This window comes from Hibiscus syriacus, unplaced genomic scaffold (assembly GCF_006381635.1).
Source record: "Hibiscus syriacus cultivar Baekdansim isolate YM2019G1 unplaced genomic scaffold, ASM638163v2 tig00110372_pilon, whole genome shotgun sequence".
Lineage (NCBI taxonomy): Eukaryota > Viridiplantae > Streptophyta > Magnoliopsida > Malvales > Malvaceae > Hibiscus > Hibiscus syriacus.
The window spans coordinates 1,072,844-1,085,395 of NW_024062709.1; the positions used below are offsets into that span (position 1 = coordinate 1,072,844).

General features: G+C 34.6%; 1 long non-coding RNA gene across 3 annotated transcripts; it reads left to right on the forward strand.

Moving 5' to 3' along the window:
- The first annotated feature begins 10,446 nt into the window (after positions 1–10,446).
- LOC120121436 lies at positions 10,447–11,491 on the forward strand. Of its 3 annotated transcripts, none has more exons than XR_005515986.1 (4): positions 10,447–10,536; positions 10,746–10,917; positions 10,995–11,054; positions 11,393–11,491. It is a non-coding gene; the product is annotated as an uncharacterized LOC120121436 (long non-coding RNA). The 3 variants fall into 3 exon arrangements; XR_005515987.1 differs by having other exon boundaries at positions 11,240–11,473; XR_005515988.1 differs by having other exon boundaries at positions 11,245–11,473.
- The last annotated feature ends 1,061 nt before the right edge of the window (positions 11,492–12,552 follow it).

The following is a 12,552-nucleotide window of genomic DNA, read 5'->3' on the forward strand; positions in this document are numbered from 1 at the left end:
AGGCGGAGGGACGGCCAGAATCTGGTAATCGCGACGCCTGTTCTTCGTGGGGAAGAACATTTCAGAGAAACACTAAGAGGAGGGGGGCATTCGGTTTTGAAGTTGAGAACAAATGAAGCTTCTTAGAAAATTTTAACTTATATACTAACCTACCGACCTGACCCATACCCGTAAAGGGGATCCGCGTGTTCTTTTAAATAAATGGAGAAACCTCCATTTGGTCACTCCGTGTTTTAAAACATTCAATTTCACCCCTAAATCAATTTTTATCCTCAATTGGCTTTGAATTTGGCCCCAATCTTGGCTTTTCATTCATATTAGTCCTTTATTTATTTTTATTTGTTTCATTTTATTATTCTTATCATTGTACATATATTTTAATTATTTATTTTTTTATGTTATATATATATCGTTTTATACATTTAAATATTTTACATATAAACTTATTATGATTATACGTATATTCTGATTCCCTTTGTTTGATTATTTTTCTATTATATTTTATCATTATATATATATATACTACCTAATTTTCATTATTTTATCTAATAGGATTTTTTCCTTTACACGAAGTCCTCCCCGTGACATTATTAGAGGGGTAGGAATTAGGTTCTTTATACTATTATTTTGTCTTTTTCTTTTCATTATATTATTTTTGTTTACCTGATATTTATATCTATATATATTTTATTTTATTTTTAAAATTTTATTTTCTATTTTGCACTTACCTTTAATTTTCTCTGTTACCTATTTTATCTTATAATATTTTTTCCTAGTATTTATTTTTATTTTATCATCTATCATTTTTGGCGTTTTTAGTGATATTTTCAATCGATCAAAGGTAAGTTATCTGAATCGGTTTTTAAATTTTAATTTAAATTTCGAATTTTCGCAACTAAAACAACTGGCAAATTACGTAGTACCGAAAGGCGATTCAAGGGTGCTAATCCTCCTTGACCGTAACCGACTCCGAACCCGACACATCTTTGGAAAGACGCAGATCAGGTAAAGAAATAGGGTATCCGATCAACCTATTTTGTTTTAAATAAATGATCGGTGGCGACTCCAATCCATATTTTTCAAGTCGAAGCTAGTATTTATTTTATTTTATCATCTATCATTTTTGGCGTTTTTAGTGATATTTTCAATCGATCAAAGGTAAGTTATCTGAATCGGTTTTTAAATTTTAATTTAAATTTCGAATTTTCGCAACTAAAACAACTGGCAAATTACGTAGTACCGAAAGGACGATTCAAGGGTGCTAATCCTCCCTTGACCGTAACCGACTCCCGAACCCGACACATCTTTGGAAAGACGCAGATCAGGTAAGAAATAGGGTATCCGATCAACCTATTTGTTTTAAATAAATGATCGGTGGCGACTCCAATCCATATTTTTCAAGTCGAAGCCCAATTCCAGGGCCCAACCGAAAGACGGTTACGACAGTATGCAATAACGTTCTCTAAAGATTTGGGTGTTTCACGTGATGGTGCTGCAAGGATGTGGTACTTGGGCTTTAAGCTGGGTCATGTAATTGGGTTGATGTTGAGCTTTGTAATGGGCTTTGGAATTTATTTTTGTATTTGGCCTGCATATAAATTAATAATAATAATTAATAATAATAATAAAATATTAAAAGATACGATGAAAAATGAGTGTCGACAGTTGTCCCTCTTTGCCAATTCTTGTGTCAACAAGAATATGACAAAGACGAAAAGACAATACGTTTTTCGTCCAGTCAACTTCAAGGTTTGAGATATGATAAGGGATCTGTTCTGCTGTCACTCAGGGAATATCAGATCTGGGGATGTTGATATGTTCCGCCTTTTCTGAAGGGAATATCAGATCTGGATGAGTTGATCCATTCCACTGTCACTCAGGGAAGATTAAATCAGGGTAGACTTGTTCAGCTGTCACTCAAGGAATATCAAATCATGAAAGAGATGGATCTGTTCCGCTTCCTCTGAGGGAATATTAGATCTGGTAAAGTTGATTCATTGAATCAGGGTAGACTTGTTCCGCTTTCACTCAGGGAATATCAAATCTTGAAAGAGAAGGATATGTTCCGCTTATTCTGAGTGAATAGCAGATATGGGAAAGTTGATTAATTGAATCAGGGTAGACTTGTTCCGTTGTCACTCAGAGAATATCAAATCTTGAAAGAAAGGGATTTGTTCCGCTTCCTCTGAGGGAATATCAGATCTGGGAAATTTGATTCATTGAATCAGGGTAGACTTGTTCCGCTGTCACTCAGGGAATATCAAATCTTGAAAGAGAGGGATTTGTTCTGCTTCCTCTGAGGGAATATCAGATCTGGGAAAGTTGATTAATTGAATCAGGGTAGACTTGTTCCGTTGTCACTCAGGGAATATCAAATCTTGAAAGGGAGATTTGTTTCACTTCTTCTGAAGGGAATATCAGATAGATGGATTTGCTTCACTATTCTTCTGTGAAGGCTTAAAATGGCCTGGAGGACTTAATCGACATGCTCGGAAGGCTTACTGATGGATTTACTTCACTATACTTCGGTGAAGGCTTAAGATGGCCCAAAGGATATAAGCATCATGCTCGAAAGACTTACAGATGGATTTGATCATCATGCTCGGAAGACTTACTGATGGATTTGATCATCATGCTTGGAAGACTTACTGATGACCCGAAGAATTTAATTTTGGAAATAGTTTACTAGGTAAGAAACCTTTCTTACTTTTCAAAAATTTCAATTTTAAATTTAAATGAGAAACCTTTCTCATGTGAAAACATCCTGCCCGAAGGTCTTATGGATGACCTGAATGATTTATAAATTTTGGAAATATTTTACTAAGTAAGAAACCTTTCTTACTTTTCAAAAATTTCAATTTTCAAATTTGAATGAGAAACCTTTCTCATTTTTTCACTTATAAAACGACTTAATGGTTAGGTAACATGCCCCACTTCAAAGCAATGTTTCCTCTGTGGATTAGACCCATCATGTTCTTCAGGTTTTGCCTCTTTAAATATGATAATATGTATTTGAGGTTTGAATTATAGCTTCCATTTGTTGGGATTTGGATATCATGAATCTTTTTTCTTGGAAGATATGTAAAAACAAAATATTTATGTGTGAAATGCAAATGCAATGCAATTTATTTTTTATGCAAATGATGTTCTCATGCATGCGTAAATGCTGATTCAGTTTTCCTTTGACTCCAAGGTGGGGAACTAGGCCTTCTTCCTCTTGATCATTCTTCTCTAGGGTTTACACAGATATCGGTATAGCAGCTTGCAACTTCTGAAGATCTGCCCAACCATCTTGTGGTCTTTGTTTTCTATCTTCATTTCGGAGGAAGTGTTTTCTTTCTCGAATTCTTGCTACGGCCAGTAATATGATCTTGAGGCCCCACTCTGTCCTTGGCTCAATTACGCTTTCTCAGTTGTTCTTTCAGGACTCTGCAATTGATTGATGCTCAGTTGGTTTTCTTTACAAGGTAAGCTCTACTCATATCCAGGTTTTCCCTTGACACTCCAAGTTGTAAGACTCATTCTCAATGTCTTCTTAGTATGAATCTTGTCATCTCAACATGATCTGGGTTTTTGGTCATGCCCCAATGTGGGTACTCATGGCTCCCTTCATGCCCAAAATATCTTAACCTTGAATGTCTCAATCTGGTGTCACTACACAGTAGTGTTTTCAAGTAGTTTGAGGGTGCTTCTTCACATTGTCATAAACACTTAAGAAGTGATCAATTTTCCTAACAAAATGTCTTGCATTTTATACAAGATGTAATATGTGCCCCTTCTGAATAATGAGGTCATCTTCTTCTTGATAGGTTATTGACAACGTCACAAAGAAATGTTACAAGTTTATATTCTTCATCCACTTTGATCTCTTAGACCATCTACTTCAAGCTTGTGGAATGCTTCATGTTCCGACATTGCTTATTCTTCTTCTTCTCCAATAGATGTACAATGAGCCTCACCAGCTTCAAGGACCTTTCACATATGAAACTGTCCTGTTTGAAAATATTTTTCCTCTTTCTCTTATTTTAGTGATCAAAGAATGAAAGAATTTTATAAAACATTGCCTCTTAATTCAGGCTCATAATCAAATCAAATCATAAACATGGGTTACAGAATATCAAAAGAATCAATAGCTCTTTAATGTTTTCAGGGTTATAGCTCTTTGACAAGTGTCAAAATTGAGGGGTTGGCTTCCTATGTTCTAAGGTTTCGACCACCAAAATGTCATTTCTTTCTTGATCATTGTGAACATCGCAACATGCCCTTCTTTCTTGGCTTGGTATTTTAATTGGATGCGGACAAAATGACGCAACTAGCATAATCAATTACTAGACTTTCTAGAACACTTCTATTTCAGTTCTCTGAAATCTTCCATTTGTTCAAGCTTCGTAGACTCTTCTAACCAAGGCAGTGCATAAATATCGATCTAAAAATGAAATTTCTGAGTGCTGGTGTGAAATTGACTATAACAGGTGTTCCTTAACTCCCTTAGTCCATCTTTACCGAAACTCATTATTCATAAAATTGATTTAATTTGCCATTGTCTGGCTAGCTGAAATCAGCTTTATTGTTTATATATTATAATTACCTTTATCGGGCTAGCTGAAGGGTTCATCTTATCAAAAAGTCTTCGACCTGACAATCGTAGTGGAGCAAACACCGAACTGCCAAGTATCCTATTAATGTCATGGTTTGAATATAATCTATTCATAAAGCCAGAGCTTTCGAGTTTCCTCTATAACCAATTGCCTTAGTGGAATAGCTCAGCTTTATTGTATATATATAATTACATTCTGGGTATACGGATTCAATTTCTTAAGTTTGTCAAGAAGAACCTGCTATACTCTAGGTGTCATTGGAAGTCAAAAAATCTCATCTTTAGAGTTCAATTTCCAATCAACTGACCTAAACTAGATTCACCAACTCGACTATTCCATCTGTCAAGATCATAATCATCATTGAACATCATCAACAAAAGTGTAATCTAGTTAGTTTTGTAACATCATACACAAAAGATGCCCCATGTTGTCCGCTCCTATGCATACTTGAATACCAAGCCTATTGTTCATTCCCTTATGATAAAAGAAGGTTGTATCGGTCCTTGCAATAAAAATGTATGGTGTTCGTTTTTATCTTCTATGGATAAAGTTAAGGTCCTTGTTTTATCAGGTTTCAACCTTGTCATTTTGTCAAAGATTTATAACTCTAGTCATTTAAAGAATTTTTAATTCAATTGATATTCAAAGAACTTCAAGTCGTAAATTCGATTCAATGCTCATCATCCTTAAAGTAACATAGATTCATTTAAATATCCTTACAAACATAAAGATGAGAAAAAAAACAAGTTCAAACAAGATGTCGCAAATGGAACAAGCGATTGTTGTGGATCATAACCTTCACTTGTTCAGCCAGAATGCCCTATTTTCCCTAGAATGATGGGTGCCCAGTCGGATTAGGGTTTTTACCCTTACTTACTCCCTATTTCTCGATCATGTCTATTGTCATGACTCCTTTGTCAACGAGCCTATCTATCTCTTCCATCAATGGTATACACTTGTCAGTGTGATGACTCAATGCCCCTAGATGAAAATCACAAGCACTATTCGGGTCATAGCCATAAGTGGATGAGCTAGTATTCATTCTTAAAGGTCTTGGAGTGAGGTACCGATTCTTGATTAAAGGGGATAGCAAGTCAGAAATTGGAACTTGCAAAACCTTGAGGGTTATATTTTCCCAAGACATCTTTTGCGGCCAGTCTCGGATTACCTCTCTTTTGACTTTTTTCTCGTCACTTCCCACCTTTATCTTCTGTTTTAGAGTTAAAGAGGTCTCGAGAGTTGAGTCCTTTATCTCTACCTTACATACCTTGCTTTCCTTGATTTCACATTTCACCTTTTCTGTATGTACTTCACTTGTTTCAACCCCATCAACTCCATTCTGAGGGTTGACTTTAAACTGTTTGGCTGAAACAGACTGATTGTTACCATCCACCTTTATAACTCCATAAGCCAAAAGATCTTGTACTTGTTGTTTGAAGTTACTATAATTCTCGATAGAGTATCCTCCGGCTCCAGCATGATATTCACAAGAAACTTTCTCATTATACCAGCTCGGATAAGGGGGCAGCAGAGGTTTAGTCAGGCGTGGAGCAATCAGCTGGGCTTGGAGCAACTTGTGATATAACTAGCTGTATAAAAGCTCTTTTGACCTTACTTTCTCCTTGCCATTATTATGAACAGATTGAAGACCTCGTGATTGATCACTGAAACACTCGCTTTAAAGTTTTAACATTTGACCAGCATCTTGGGAGAGACATTGGTTTGCAGATCTCCCTTCATCGTCAAGTTTTGAGCTTTCGAGGAGTTTAGGTTTTCCATTTTCAAAGCATAATAGCCTTTCCATGATGAGGTTTTGAACTTTAAATCTCATGATCGTACAATCTTCTGTAGAGTGGCTAAACTCTCCAATATGATAGTCGCATGAATTTTTGACAGTCTAGACGCAAATAAGTATTGTACCTCAGAGGAAAAGGCGACAGGAGCCCACTTTCAAAGAGAAAGGGTAACAAGTCTGAGTATGAGATCGGAATCGGAATCAGAAGTATCATCTTCTTCTTCTTTCTATTCTTTTTGGCCTTCTTTACTGGCATTTGAACCTCCTATGTGCCTCTCTTCTTTGAGTCATACTCAACTTTTGTGTTATCAGTTTCACCTTCAACTTTTGCTTTTCTACGCATGATATCTGTCATATTTCCTAGAATCGTGCTCGATTCTTTGAGTTGACCTGGATTACCACACTCTCTAACAGGTTCTTGATCACTTGTTGTCATTGCATTGGCTGTACCACTAACATTCATATTCTCACTTGAAGTCATTATATTTCCTTGCATAATAGGGTCCTCTAACGATTTCTCCCCATGTATTACTGTAACCATCATGCTCATCAACTTGGACATCTGTTCCTTGGACTCAACTTGGAACTTTCTTGCTTCCTCAGTCATTTCTTGCTGTTTCCTTATGAGTTGCTCTTGGATTATCTCGATCCTACTAACACGTGCTAATATTTCATTCATTTCTTTCAAATTTTTTTCAGAAACACACCTCGGATAACTTCAGTTTGCTTTTGGAGCTTCTGTCACATTATCTTTCACGAGTTATTCTCACGTTTTCATGATTGATGCGTGTAAAAAAGTTTAAATTAAAGCAATACGAATGAAAATGTGGATGTCAAATGCAAATGCAACCCAATATTGATTCAAAAATAACTTAGTTTATATAAAAAGTACTCAACAAAACACAATGTCTAATCACTTAGGCAAAGAGATTATATCGATATAAATACTAAACGTGGAATCTTGCCTTATTCCCTAATCTCTCGAGCTCTATCATCAATCCCATGATGTGCCGTTTTTTCTCTGTTTCTGTAATCACGAAAACTATTCAAGCTGTCGCTTCTTCAGATAATTCTTAGAATTGGCGAGCTACATTGCGGGCCTGATCCATTGCTCTCTCCATTGCATCATGTTGTCTTTGAATGGTGTCCTGAGCCTACCGTAGAGCAATTCCAAGCTCTGGATTAGTTAATGGTCGGCTCTCTTCTAGCTGTTGGATTCGCTGATGACATCTATGCACTATGACTTCTAATTCAACAATCTTCTCTCTTAAGGCCTCGTTTTCTTGCATGGTTACCTCTTATGTGGATGAGTTGATCAACTATGCTCCTTCTAGCTCCACTATCTTCTTCTTTTCGATGAAGTTTGCTCGTAAATTAAACTTTTAACATTTGGGATGTTCAACAAAGATGTATACTCTTCCAAGGTCGGGGTCATGTATACTTTACCAAAAGTGAAACACCTTGTAATTTGGATTCCAACACTCGGCAAGGGCTCGAACCACCATCGAATCTATTGGTACTCTCAGTAGCTCTACGATGTCGCCATATATCCCTCTAAATAGTGTATTCTCATTATCATCCCAGGTAGACCAACTTCTTGATAACTCAGTCCAGTGTGCCTGTCTGACTCGAATAGTTACCTTTTCTAGAAAAACTAAATCTTCGGTAGTGACAAGGTTATCCCCAAATCATGTCTACCCATATTCAAACCAAGTCTGAACACTGATTGCATTCTCAGTCCCATCGAAAGACATTGATGCCTTAAGCTTTTTTATAATAACTAGGTGATCTGAGAATCAATACCGTTTATGAAATAATGTGATGTGACAATGATACATGCAAAAATACAATAAAAGAAAATCAATGTTAATAGAAACAAGACAACAAGAATCAAATTAGTTGAAATGATTAGTCAAAAAAAATATAATCTTAAATATGACTTAAAGTTGAGACTAAAAAATAAAACATACAAAGGAAATTAATGGTCATAACCACATGCGTTCTAGTTCTCCTAGGTTATCTGCATGGCTTTAACGGGGTAGGCTTACTAAATTCTTTATATGAGGTTGGGTTCTAGAAAATGGTTCCCAAGCCATCTTTACAACCTGCTAAGGTTGCATCCCGATTCTGGCCCATTACAGACTTGCGAATCGGGTTCAGCTCAGGGGATCACACCACTAAAAGCGTACCTCAGATCTGGTATCCGGATAGGCAACTTAGGGTGCTTTCCAGAGATACTTTGTCAGACCCACACAAAGAAGCCCAATGCTCCTTGTGAGGTGTGATGTTTCTCTCTACTTAGGTAAATCGGGTTTGAGCTCGGGTTAGAGCTTATGATATGCAACACTCCTAAATATTTCACAGAAGTGTAAGCATTAACTGGAGAGAAAATCTTTTTTTTAAAGAACATAATGAACCATATATTAAATAAGATCGAACTCAAAATTTCCAAAATCATAAATATAGGGTACTCAACTTGTGGCTAGACTCTTAATTTGTTTAAAAAAACAAAAGATCCCCAGCAGAGTAGCCAAGATGTCGTAATCGTTTCTCGCCCGGGCGGGGAAAGACCGATACCGACTCGGGGGTTTTTCTCTTTAAAAATTATTTTGAAAGGTGAAGAGTCGCCACCAATCATTTAAGGTGCGATTGGAACACCATAAAAATCGGATGATTTTAATAAAACCTTTTGTTTTTATCAAAATACCGAATTTTAAGGTCTGCGAAAATCCAGAAATCAGATTCGGGAGTCGGTTACGCGTGGGGAAGGATTAGCACCCCACAAGCGCCCAAAAATTGGTACCTAGTTGATTACCCTATATTTAAAATAAAAAATTTAGAGTTCGATCTTTATTTAATTTAAAAATCATTAAGGATGCAAAGTTAAAAAAGATATTCGTTTATCGAGACCGATAACATTCGCCCCCGAGCGTAAATGCGAGAGATCAGTTATTGTGCCTAATAACCGAATATTGCCTCATTTTTAGAAAGCATGATGTGGTTTTAAAAAGGATGTCGACTTATTCAATGAATTACCGACATTCACCCCCTGAGCACGATCGTAGGAGATATACTATTAATTCCTTAATAAGTGAACAATGCCTTAGATTTGTAAAAACAATGCAATCAAACACAATTTTATTTGTCTTAATTAAACTAAAAGTAAATTAAGGCATTTCCTAACTTAAAGTGTCAAATTATGAAAATTAAGGATCGTAGGAGTTCAAATTTAAAATGTAAGTTCTAGTATTAATACTTAATGCTATATATTAAAATGATTAAATAATCACGTATTAGAAAATTTCTTTCAATAATTTTAAAATGATCGAATATTATCATTAGTCAATTTATTTCTATTTGAGCCAAGTGATGCTTATGAGGATATCATATAAATTATAAAAAATGATGTATTATAATCATAAATACATTAAAAGCTATCCTATATAATGATATATCCATACGAAGGTTATACACATATTTAAAAATATAATATATAATTTATACATACGTTATGACATATAATATATAAAAATAATATACAATATAATAATTAAAACATTTTTAATATATATATATATGGGAAACACAAAACTATGTACCAAATAAAATATATATTTAAATATAACGTAATATAAAATAATAAAGGTATATTATGACAATCAAATAGGCAAACAGTAGGCACATGCGAACGAAATCAAGTTTTAATTACGGATTAAAATAAATTAAAAGTAAAATAGTATGTCAAATCTAGAGAGTACTAATATAATTTTTCTTAATATTCTAGGACTAAAGTGATTCTAATTCAAACTAGAAAGGGACTACATGTGTCTTTAACCATTAATTGTGAAGAGCACGTGGACTCCACAATAGGTAATCACTAAACACAACAGATTCACAAAGATATATGACCTTTCTTTTTTATTTTGTCTTTTTTTTATCTAAAATCACCCAAATCATTTAATATATATATATTACTTAAAACATTAAGAATAACCTAAATTGAAACTAAACCCCATAGCCTCATCTCTCTATTACTGCCCCTAACTATCTGCTTCTCCATTCCTTCTCTCGCTTCCAGCATAAACAAATGGTTGTCGCACTTCACCACTCCGGTTAGCTCTGATGAGAAGCTCTACTAAGCAGGTAATGGACCAAACCCCTCCTCCTATTTTGATTTGAACCTTAAAGTTTAAAAATAAACTCCCTAACTCTTTCCTTTCACTGTTATCTTCTTCGGTCGAGAGGCTCTAAAACTCTCTAAATCGGCTGCCATGCGCCCATTAAATCTCTTCGTTTCATCTCTTAAAGCCCTATAATTGACCTCGGAACTAACATGCAAACCTCAAAAACAGATCAAGGGTTTTGGTTTTTTTATGTTCCCCTCATCGATAAAGAAACTAACGTCTTACACTATCATTCCCCCCGCGACGCTTGGGTCTGGATCTCTTCCCCTAACAACGAGACCTTCAACGGCATGGATGGAAGCCGTGAAGCCCTCTGTCCCGATAACAACCCAACGACCAGGTAAACTCAAATGTTACTATTTATCACTTAATATGTTTCGATTTTTAAGACTAATCTCAACACTTTCTCTTTGACAGTGGAGACCCGAATGGCTAAGGCGGAGCCACCAAGACTCTAGTGTCGTTTACACAACTAAGGTAATTTTATACTCCATCTCTACTTTCTATTTATTTTCGAAATAATTCGAACTGGAAAAGAAATATCGAAGGAGAGTACCTAAAAAAAATCAGTCTTTCTATTGCTTTTTCTTTTTCTTTCCAATAGTAGGATTACATTTTCTTCTCTCTTTTACATTGATTTCCTCTCCATTTTTTTTTTGAAGGAAAGATCGAGACCCCCTCTCTATTCGATAACTGCCCCCCAGTTCTCTTTTTTTTTTCTGCTCGAATGATTCCATCTTTTTTAGCTTTCATTCTCCACCGAATCCTTTGTCGTTGTTAATTTTCTGTGCTTTGGTGAGATTTGGTTGGAGCAGGTGAATATTTAGGCGTAATCTGAAGATTTGGGTGCTTCAAGTGATGGTGCTGCAAGGGTGTGGTACTTGGGCTTCAAGCTGGGTCCTGTAATTGGGTTGATGTTGAGCTTTGTAATGGGCTCTGGAATTTATTTTTATATTTAACCTGTATATAAATTAATAATAATAATTAATAATAATAATAATAATAATAAAATATTAAAAGACATGATGAAAAATGAGTGTCGATAATTATATGTACGAATTTTTAAGAGGTTACACTAGAAATTTAAATATGTAAAATTATAAAATTTTAAAAATATAAAATTAAATCATTAAAAAAAAATTATAAACAAAATATTTAGTCACGTAAAAATTTAAAATTTTTAAGGAATACGAACACGAATGGAATTCCTCTGCCCCTGTATGTGCTCCACCATTTAGATTAAAACACGTGTATTAAGATTAACTAGTAAACAAACAAAATTTTGCCACTAACCTTTATTTCCTTTTCATGTAAAGGTTTTTTGCTTTGTAATATAAAATTAACGCATGTAATATTTTAGAAGAAATTCAATAATAGTAATTTATTTTATTTTATTTATCTCTTTTATTTATTATTAACTTTGATTGTTCTTTGAGATAAATCAATCGAACTAAATCATTAGAAATAATTAAAACTTTTAGAAAATAAAATTTAATAATAAATAAAAGATATAAATAAAATAAAATAAATTACTATTATTGAATTCCTTTTAAAAAGTTACATGCGTTAACTTTATTTTAAGAAACAAAAAAAACCGAAATAAGGAAATAAAGGTTAATGTCAAAACTCTGTTAGTTTACTAGTTAGTTTTATTACACGTGTTTTAATCTAAATGGTAGGGGCATACATAGGGACAGAAGATAGGGCAGAGGAATTCCATTCCTATGGCACTCCATCAACTCATTCCTGCTCTCTACCGTCAAAAGTGGTGACTTTTGTAATTAATTATGTTTATTTCTTTGCTTATCTAAAAAAAAAATACTTTAATGGTGTGTTTGGTTCATGAAATGTAAGATTATCAATGAGAATAAAAGATTATTAGGGAATATGATTACTGAGAATGTTGTACTTTGTGTTTAGTTGGTTTAGCAAGAATGTAAGATTACCGTGTTTGGTTAAATGAATAAAAAATTAT